Source organism: Echinops telfairi, unplaced genomic scaffold (genome assembly GCF_000313985.2).
Source record: "Echinops telfairi isolate 266 unplaced genomic scaffold, ASM31398v2 ScPeMD7_2291;HRSCAF=2852, whole genome shotgun sequence".
Classification (NCBI taxonomy): Eukaryota; Metazoa; Chordata; class Mammalia; order Afrosoricida; family Tenrecidae; genus Echinops; species Echinops telfairi.
This window is the reverse complement of record NW_022106189.1, coordinates 5,215,489-5,226,421: the sequence shown is the minus strand read 5'-3', so window position 1 is coordinate 5,226,421 and position 10,933 is coordinate 5,215,489.

The following is a 10,933-nucleotide window of genomic DNA, read 5'->3' as shown; positions in this document are numbered from 1 at the left end:
TCCCGGGATGAGGACTGTGCTGTCCTCCTTCCACGTCCGCACCATATGGCTCGCCACACACTGGGCTGAATTGCAAATGCTCTAACTTGGAGCTCTCTTGCTTTTGTGTGTTAATAACATAAAGATGTACCATAGCACACCACACATTTGTTTTTGCTAACTATCTATATGTATATAAAACAGACTTCAGTGTGACTAGCCAACCCACTTGTGAAGTGGAAGGAAAACAGAGCAATTAGAAAGCTTGAGAGAGGGGGTGGGGTGGTGGGGATAGAGCACAGTACAGGAGTGCTGGTTTAGCAAGTGAGCCCATCACCAGCCCTGCACCTTCCTGAGGTGCAGGCTCCACCCAGGAGACCACAGGTGGGCTGGCACGCTGCTCCTGAGGCAGAGTTCATCTGCCAGGTGGGTTTTGCTACCCTAACCCTTCCCACCTCCTACTCTGCTCCAGACACACCGTCCTCTCTCTTATCTGAGTCTTCCTCCTGCAGTGCCCTTCTCTTCTCAGCCCTACCTCAGTTGCTCTCCTCCCCCTCAACGCCAAACCTACTGCTGCTGAATTGATTCAGACGCATAGCAACCCTACAGGGCTGAGTGGAACTGCCCTTTGGGGGTACCAAGGCTGTAATCTTTATGGGGGCAGACCCACAGTCTTCTCCAGTGGGGTGACTAATAGATTTGAACCAGCAACCTCTTGGTCTACCGTCCAATGCTTAACCTACTGCATCACACCAACAGGATGTTGCCTGCTAATCCTTCCTGCCCTTCACCCACATACTTTTCACTCCCATATTTGAACATCCAGTCCTTCTTACTGATGGCAGTGCCCCAAAGGAAGTGAACGCACACACAGTTACAAAAGGACACAAGTGCAATGAAGAATAACAATTTGGAGTTTAATTAAAAAGAATCAAGCATTTATTCTACCCTATGAGCTGTGCTTCTGGGCAACCCACCCTGCGGTGCCAAGGAAGAAAGGCTTGGAAGTCCGCTTCTGTAAAGATTACTTTAAAAGTCCACTGCCCTCGAGGTGACCTGGACATCGTCTCATTTCATGAACATTCCAGCGAATACATTTGGAATTGTGGCATACCAGGGTGAGGGGAGTGGCGTGGGGGTACGCTGCCCCAGCTGGGAGGAGGATTTCATCCCCCCGTTTTGTGTAGAATTGAAGAGCATAACAATGATAAAACACTGCCTTAGGCTGGGTTTTCTAAAGAAGCTAAACCAGTGAAGTTTTTTTATATACATACATGTAGTGAAATTCATGCGCGCACACGTGCGCACGCCTACACACACACACACACACACACACACACACACACACAGTGAAGTTTACATATATTCTTGTGCCGGACCTTCAACATCACCACTCTGGTCTTGCTGGCTCACTTCCTCTTTCTTGAACATGCCAAGGGGTTTGCTAGTTTGGGGTGTTTGCACCTGTGGTGGCCACACCCCCACCCCATCCCTACTCCCCCAGCTCTTTCGGTGACCGAATCCTCCAGCTGTCCCTGTCCGCCTCTCAAAACGCACTTGTCTCCATTGTTGGGCTGCTGTCTTTCACAGCTCTCACCAATCTCTCAGCACCCTTCACTTCGCATTAGGAAACCCTCCAGCTGTTCACAAGGTAGGGTGGGCCCCCTGCACCCCTCACACTGCACTGGTGATGCAGATGGGCCGTGTTTGCTTCACGGCCCGTGGTGTTTTCACTTGGCTGAAGGCCTGGCAGCCAATCCCAGACAGGCTCTCCTTGCCCTTTTCCAGACCTGGGTGCACTTTCCCAAACAGAGTGCATATGGTCTTAGGGATCCCCGCAGTGCCAGGACCACAGCTGACACAATGAACCACTGCCCTGCTCTCATTTTCACTCACTGCAGCCCTACCAGACAAGGTAGAACTGCCCCCTGTGCATTTCCAAGACTGTAACTCAGCGGTTTCTCAACCTGGGGGTCGAACGACCCTTTCTCAGGGGTCGCTGAAGACCATCGGAAAACACATGTTTCCGATGATGGTCTTAGGAACCGAGACACCGCTCCTCTATCCGTCTCCAGGCGGGTCGCCCACGTGCAGATATGTGGATCTGGTGAGGAAGAAGCTATCTGAACCTTAGCACTGAGTTGGCTGTTTTACGCATACTGTCACATAATGTAGCAATGTAGCTTACTGTTGTTCTACTAAGACTGTTACCCATGCTAAACCATGCGTCAAGACAAAATTCCATTTATTTTTAATTAGAAATAAATACTTCACAATCAATAATTACTTATTTTTTTGTAATGAATCATTATATTTAATTATGTTCAATATGTAACAATGAAAACATATCCTGCATATCAGATAGTTACACGACAATTCATAACAGTAGCAACATGACAGTGATGAGGTAGCCACGACAATCATGTTATGGTTGGGGGTCCCCACCACACGAGGAACTGTATGAAAGGGTCGCGGCATGGGGAAGGTGGAGAACCACTGCTGTAACTCTTTATGGGAGTAGGAAGCCGAATCTTTCTCCCTCGGGAGTACCTGGAGGTTTCAAACCGCTGACCTTGCGGTCAGCAGCCCAATGCACAACCACGCCACCACCAGGGCAGTTCTACCCTTTCCTATAGGGTTGTTATGATTCAAGACGGACTGAATGGCAGGGAGGCTGGGTGGCTTTTTGTTGTTGTTTATCATTCTCACCGTCAGTCTGAAATCCAGTGTTCCAGTGTCTCAAACATGCCTCCAAACTCTTGGCTTGAATCCCAGTCTGACCGGGAGGCATATGCAGTGTTTGGTTATCTGGTCCTTGGGTCTCTCGCCCTCGGGCAGCTCCCTCCTCTCCACACTGGTTGCAGAAACCAGGCCAGTCTCCCTCGACTCGGTTCACATTTCTAGATTTGTCTGTTTGCTGCAGCTGCCTGGAGTCATTTAACTTGTTCTGCTGGCTCCATACCGCCTGTAAGCACAACCTAGCTCTGGAGGCTATATTACAGGCACACCCTGGGGGGTGCCGGGTGCCGGACGTACCAGCACACACAGCTTCTGGTGACCCCTCTAACATGATGCTAACACTCACTGGTCGGGTCAACCGGTGACAGCTGCCTTTCCATTGTAGTTTCCCATCACACCAATTGGCTTCACCCATTGATAATTATTTCCTAAATCGCTGGACTGGGTTAGACAAATGGGAATTCTCTACTTCCTTCAATGCTTAAATCTTAGAGGCACTCATGGGGGAGGGTGGGGGAGCAGCCCAATGCAGGTAGTAGGGGGTGAGGCAAATAATAATATAGTAATAGCCCCTTGCCATTGAATTGATTCTGACTCATGGCAGCTCTATGTGTTACCAGAACTGCTCCATGGGGTGTTCGTGGCTGTAATGTTCAGAGAGAAGCTTGGTGACTCAGTGGTTAAACATTCAGCTGCTAATGGAAAGGTACAAGCCTCCACTCACTCAGCAGGAAAACGATGTGGCTGTTTCTGTGACACCTTGGAACCCTAAAGGGTTGAAATTTGCTCGATAGCAATGGTTTTTTTCCAGGTAATCTTGATAAACAGATTGTCAGTCCTTTCTTCCTTGGACATTTTGACGCTTTTTAGGTTTGAACTTTTTGAAGCTTTTAGGTTAAGAATACAACACAAATGGTTCGTTCCATCTAGGGAACTGATTCAGATAATAGGAGATACATTATCTGTAGAGAATTTACTAACAATAATAAATAAAATACAAGTCCACTTTTCTGATACAATTTCGTGTTAACTTGTATTACCAGGATTCTCAGTGGTTTGGTGGTTAAGATGTAGTAACCCCCCCACCATATAACCAAATACAATGTCCCACCTCTATAATGGGATCTATGAACAGCCAATCAGTTATAAGATCAGAGTGAGATGCAATATCCTTACTTAGATCACAGATCTGATCCAATCAACTGAAAGGACATTTCTATTGATGGTAGTCGTCGAGGCTGACTCCCACAGCGCCCTGGCTCAGAGAAGGGATCGGATGTTATTCTAGAACCAGCAGGAAGCTGTTTTTAAGAAAGGGCTAATTTGATTATACCCATTTTTAAAAGAAATGACTCTAGACCATAGATACCTAAACTTCTTTGGCCTACCACTCCCTTTTCAGGAAAAACAAAACAACAACAAAAGAAAGCAAAACAGAGTGCCTCCCCACCGGCAATTAAAAACTTGGGTATTATTACCTGTAATTCAAAATAAAGTGTAGGTACCTGCTTTTGCAAACCCCTCTGTATTGTTCCAGCAGCCCACAGCAGGTGGTCTTGCCACTTTGGGAAACCCTAGACTTTAGCTGGTAGGGGACAAGGGCATTCTTTAGGGAAGAGGAACCTGATGTGGGGCATCAGCGTGGAGACACTGTTCTGTCATCTAAGCAGGTGTGGTGGCTAAAGTCTAGGATTAGATGGTGGCATGGAATGGAGAGAAGCAGGTAGCTTGGGTAGATGGGTTTGTGGCTGGGTGGGTAGAGACCTACTGGGGTTTGCTGATGTAGAAAGTGGGTATAAGTGAGAAATCATGGGTGAGTACCAGGTTCTGGGCTTGAACAATTGGGAGGAACGTGTTGCCTTTGACTGAGTTAGGACCAAGGCAGGTGAAGCCCCCAAACCAAACCAAACTCACTGCCATCAAGTCAGTGCTGACTCACAGTGACCCCTGTGGATTTCAGCGACTATAACTGATTATGGGAGTAGAAAGCCCAGTCTTTCTCCCACAGAGACGCTGGTGGTTTTGAACTGCTGACCATGCAGATCGCAGCCCAATGTGTAACCACACCACCATCACACCACCAGGGTTTCCAGATGGAGGCTAAGTGGGTAAAATCAATGCTTCTCCTTTGGGTGTATCCTAGCTGCAAGGCCTGGGAGAGGCCAAGGCTGAGAAGCCCTGTGGGCAGAGGAGAAGTGTGGTCTGGAGAAAGGAAGGCAGCCTAGGAAGGGAGCAGACTGAGACTGGCCGTTAGGGGTTCTGAAGAACTCCGTCATCTAACTAGAGGTGGTGGCACCAAGGAGAAGGAGGAGCCAGCAGGGAGTGGAAGAGCCAGAGTGTGGCCTCCCCAATGGCCAGAGCAGGCTTTCCCAGCGCAAAAGGGCAATGAGAGGAGCCTGGAAAGGGCTGCCAGTTGCGGCAAGGTGGAGGGCACTGATGCCCTTGACAAAACTGGTCTCCCAGAGCTGGGTCAGAGACCCTTGCTGCTAGGACCTGCCCCCCTCAGCATCTCTCTCGCTGTTTTGTGGACTGTCTTTCTTCTCCTAGGAGTGGGAGTCTTGAGGCCAGGACACCTGGTTTAGCTTTCACACTCTAGAGCAGAATTCATCCCTACAGCTACGGGGATTTAGGGTCCAGGTGGCAATAGTGGGGTCAGCAGTTCCACCCCATTAGCCATTTCAGTCCTCCCCACCCATTATCTTTTTTTTTTTTACCCTGAATGCAGTCTTATGTATTAACTTTAAATCATATTTTATCACACTGCTAGACTCATTTTCTTTTCAATCCTTTCCTATGTTCACTTTAGTCGTGGCGCAAAGTCCCATTTGAAGCTGAAATGCCTCAAACACCGCTCACATTTGCTCATCTTTTTAACCCAGAAAGAGATCAGGCCCGGGGCTCAGGGGCTGAGGCCCTCTGCCTCTCCTGGTTCCTAGCTATAAATATTTTTATGCTTCCCTTCTCTTTGTGGCTGTTTATGCTAGTTTAGGGTAGGGATGACTTTCCTTTCCAAACAAATGGATTTGGATAGGAAATAAGTAACAGTGGGGGGAAGGTGGAGCAGAGAATAGGGACCCTGGGGGTCATCTCCTGATGCCAGTGCCCCTCTAGGTTCGCAAAGCCAGCTCCACGGGGGCACAGCTGAAACCCGTGCTCCCGCCCCTCTCAGGCACATGCCCTCCCACTGCCTTCTGGAAAAGCCTCCTTTTCCTTTGCTCCTTCAATGGTTTCCTCGCCGCACATTGGGCGGATCCAGGGCTTCGGGTCTGGGAAGCTTCCAGACTACCGGTCTCCTAAATGTCCTCCTCTGTTTACTTTGCCTAACCCTGCTGACTCTGTCAGCTCGGGGTTCTGAGGTGGGTCACAAGGTCACAGTTACAGTGGGCATGTTGGCAGCGGAAGCAGTGGGGTGGCGCTGTCCCATCCAACCTCGCACAGGAGCGGCCAAGGAGCCAGCAGCCCCTCGTGATCTGGAGCCAAGCCTGGGTGACATGAGCAGAGCCCTGGCTGATGTTAGCGGCGCCTAGGCTGTAAAGTCCCCTGGACAACTCCTGGGGGCCAGGACCAAGCAGTCCCCTCACGCGCTGAGCGCTTGTCTTGTCACTGGGCTGGCTTGCAAGGCTCCCGAGGTGGCCGGGCAGAGTAAGGAGGCTGCAGTGCGTGAGTGCGACTGCTGGTAAGTGGAGCTTTCTGGGGAAGAGACGGTGGCTCGGATCCCAGATCTGGCCCGTCCAGACGCCGTGCCAGGTGGCCACCCCTGCAGAGAAGGACAGCAGCTCACTGAGCAGCGTCTCAATGAGCCTGGGCACACCTGCCCTGGGCTAGCACACTTCCTGCTGCATGATTTTCTTGGTTTCAATTAAGGCAACTCACAGCAGTACATGAAAATGCTGGATTGGCTTTAGTATCTGGAAAGTCCCTAGCCTTATCTCCAGCATGATGGGATTCCTAGGGCATCCAGAAGAAACTGGCCTCCCAGCTCTCCTCCGCAACCAGGGGTTCTCTCCCAGGGCGCTCAGGGAGTGGCAAAATAGCCTCTAGGCTTCAAGTCTACTGCCGGTCATCCTAGCAACCGCAAAAAATCCTCATTGGTCTGGCTTGTGTCAAGAGCCTACCGCTGAGCCAATCAGGTGGCCAGGAATGTGGTGCTCTGATTGGCCGGGTCTCCCCCTATAAAAATGGTGAGAAAGGCGGTATCCAAGGGCCTTTAATTTCACGAGGGGGGAGGGGGTGAACCACCAACAGCATTAGCCGGAGGCCAATTCCTAAGAGGCACAGATCAGAGGTACCTCCACCTTCCAGCATTTTCCCCAATTCTAACACCAACTGCCCCTCTACTGGTTTCGATAATCCACCGCAATGATCTCACAGAACTAACAGACAATACTCACAAGTGTGGAGTTTATTAGGGATGTTAACGGCACCACCAGGGCTCCTCCACCTTACAGACCAGTCTGCACTGAGCTGCTAACCACGAGGTCAGTAGGTGGGACCAATTAGCTGATTTGCAGACAAAGATGAGGCTGCTGAGTTCTTGCTTTGCTGTTTGGTTGGTGGCTCTTCCTTCTTGATGCTAACAAGAACCCTTCTCAACTTCGGAGATGGCCCATTGACCAATTCCCAGGCTAGAGTTCCATAACCCTCATTTGCATGGTCCCCATGCAAGATGCTATGAACCTTATTTACATTATTAGCAAACTATCCAGTCCTCAAGGTGGGCCACAAGCACCTCATATTTGTATAGCCCGACTCAAGTCATAGAGGACCCCCAGTGGTACTGCTGTTGGGTCAGTATTAGACTGCTGACTACAAGGTTGGTGGTTCAAACCCACCAGCCACTCCTCAGGAGAAAGGCCAGGCTTTCTATTCCTGTAGAGATATACAGCTTCAGAAACCCAATATCGGGTCACGATGAATCAGACTCAACTTAATGGAAGTGGGTGGGACCCAGTCATATGGTTGCTACGAATGTTAACAGCATCTAACACCACCATGTGGGCATTTGATGGGAGTTACAAGGACGATGGCTAGATGGGCCTGTCAAGTCATTCCTTGCACTGCACACACCCTACGTGGTGACTTAGAGCACACAGGGCCATGTTTCTAGGAAAATGCAGGCCACTGATCAAAGGGTCTTCTCTTTAAAGTAATGAAAATCAAAGATGTCACTTTTGAGGACGGAAGTATGCCTGATCTCTGCCAAGGTATTTTCAATGATGTCCTATGCGTGTGAAGGTTGGACATCGAAGAAGGAAGACTGAAGAAGAATGGATGTATTTGAATTGTGGTGCAGGAGAAGAGTGTTCAAAGTACTCTGACTGCCAAAAGGACAAACTAATCTGTTCTGTCTTGGAAAAAGTAAAACCAGAATGCTCCTTAGAAGCAAGGATGGGTAGACTTTGTCTCTTTTCCAGTCCCTGGGAAAGAACATCATGTGGAGAGACAGTGAAAAAGAGGAAGACGCTCAACAAGATGGATTGACACAGTGGCTGCAACAATCTCATCCACCACAATTGTGAGGATGGTACAGGACTGGACTATGTTTCCATCTAGTGTACATGTAGGGTCGCTCTGGGTTGGAAATGGCTTGATGGCCCCTAACAGGATCTCCTCTAACCAAGCTCCTGTCCTGTCCTACAGCTGTGCTTCTCCCCCAGAGACCCAAATGCGATTTAAACGAAAGCTGGGGGAATGGTGGTCAGACTCAACCCTCGCTAGCCCCTGGCTGAGGGGGTAGCTTGTTGATGCAACCTCCCTTCCCCACTTCATCTCCTCACACATCCAAGGTACTTTAAAACTCACTGACATTGAAGAGTTGTCTACTCACAGCGACCCTATGGGACAGGGCAGAACTGTAACTCTTCACAGGAGTAGAAAATCTCATCTTTCTCCTAGGAGCCACTGGTCGTTTTGAACTTCTGACAATGCAGTTAGCAGCCCAGTTTGTAAGCACTACACCAGCAAGCCTCCTCTATATACTTTAAGTGTCTTCAAATTACTCTCTGATCCTTGCAACCCGGAGCTTAGCAAGCAACCAACATTGCCAGCTGCAGTCACGGCTCTGTTCTCCACTTAAAGGCCAATTTTCATTTTCATTAGGGTTCTCTGATTGAGCACATGCTTCTGTCCACTGAAGGGTTCACTGGACTTAAACAGTGTAAACAGCTTTTAAGCCAGGGCTAGACAATCTATAGGTTTCCCCACTCCACCCCTCCCCTCTGCACATACACACAAGCCCTGAGGAGCCAGGAACATGGATTCTGGCCCTTGACTCATACCCTGGCCCTGCCAAGCATGCCCAAGTGGGTTCCCAGGGCTGAGGGATGACTGGAGCCAAGTTCCCCACCTTTCCCACACTGGCCTCTTCAGGGAGCTCTGGGCAGCCTCTGTGGTCAATAGAACCACCATCCCTTATGCAAGTCCTTTGAGAGACATCCATAATGGTGTTTATTTCAGATGTCTGTTTTTTTTACTATTGTATTCCATTGAACGAATCTACCCAAATTGAGCTTTTCTACTGCCTATGCACATGTCAGCTGGGATACTGAGCATCTACTCGAATTCCTTGCTGCTAAGACTGTAAATAATCATTAAGGAGAACTGTCTTGTCTATCATTGTTGTGACTGTCATTTGTTGAGCACTTTGCCATTTTATATGCCAGGCACTGTATGTACTAAGTGGCTCACCTGCATGCGCTCAATCCTCACAATGACACCAGGAAGAAGGCTGTTGCCATCTGTTAGCTACGACAGTCATAGTACCAACCTCCCAGGGCTACTGCAACGTTCCACTAAGATTACGCTTTCAGGAACTTGGTCAAATGATGCCATTTGGGAAGTGTTTCTGATACCTGTCAAGTCAGAATCAACCAAACGGCACACAATAGCAGCAACAATTGTTTTCTCTAACGTGTTCAGGAGCCTGAGGCCCATGTCTACCCAAGGCACTCAAGCATGTCATCTCAGCTGCCTTGGCCTCAGAGCTTCTGGAAGGTCATGACCAATGAGTAAGTCACTGGGAGAGGGGGAAAAAGGTAAGACGGAATCAGGAGGGACCCAAGAGCTCTTCCAGAAGCCGAGTGCAGATAGTACTTTCCGGTGACAGTTGTTCACTACCTGGCTCTCCCACTGAGGGGTAAACCCAAAGGTTTCAGTGGTGTGTCACGCACCCATTCCCCAGTTCAGTTAGCACCCTTACCTCTAGGCATTAGGCAACGAACTGGGGGCTACAGCCTAGACGGACACAGACAAGGTAGTGCAGGTGACATTACACAAGCAAATTACAGAGACTGCTGGGAAAGGCCTCAAAGGTCCACCTCCTGTTGGCAGAGGAGTGTTAATGTGAAGGCTGGAAAGCCTCTTGGAGGGATCAGCAACCCAAGTGACACAGCCCAGGGACAAAAGTTCTGAGGCCCTAAGGCCTAAGGTGAGCAATGGCAGAGGCTCCCAGTGCAGTCGTGAGGAGAGGGCGAAGAGAGGCATTGCAGACCAGGTTTATAGGTCCCTGGGGCTGAAATGCTTTTTGGTTCGATGTTCCCGGAAGGGGTCATGGGGGGAGGGGCGCTACTCCTGGAGGGTTATATGGAAGGCACTCGAATATTACTTGAGTAACTAAACGCACGGATAGATGGGTCAGAGACACGCAGCTAGGGCAAACACTGAAGACACTAGGGATCCAAGGTCCTCAGCCACAGCCTGGTGGCAGGACCTGCAACCACGCGCTATGACCTTGGGCACGTCCCCGCCCTGGACCCAGGGGCCGGAACCCTGCCTGCGTCTCGAGGGCGGGGAGGACGTGCCTGGAAGGACTGTGCGCGCGCGCGGCCGACCGAAGGATGGCGGGTCCTCCGGGGCTCTGTATCCGCTCACCCCGGTCTTTACACCGACACCGACACCGGCTCCGGCCCCGGCCGGGGCCCCAACTCCAGCTCCAGCCCGAGCCCTCGTTGCTCGCGCTGTTTACATACCACCCACGACGGCCACGCGGTTTTCAGCCACGCCGATACCGCGTGGCCCCGCCCCTGGCATGCCACTGCGCTCGCGCCAGACTTCTCCCGCGTCCAGCCCCGCACCGCCTCTGCGGCTCAGGCCCCGCCCGCCCGGCTCCGCCTCTCCACCGCGAGAGCAGCTCTCTCTCCCGCGTCCCGCCGGCCGGGGAGCCGCAGTCAGGCCCCGCCCACTCGCCCCGCGCCCAGTCCCCCAGGCGCGCAGGCCC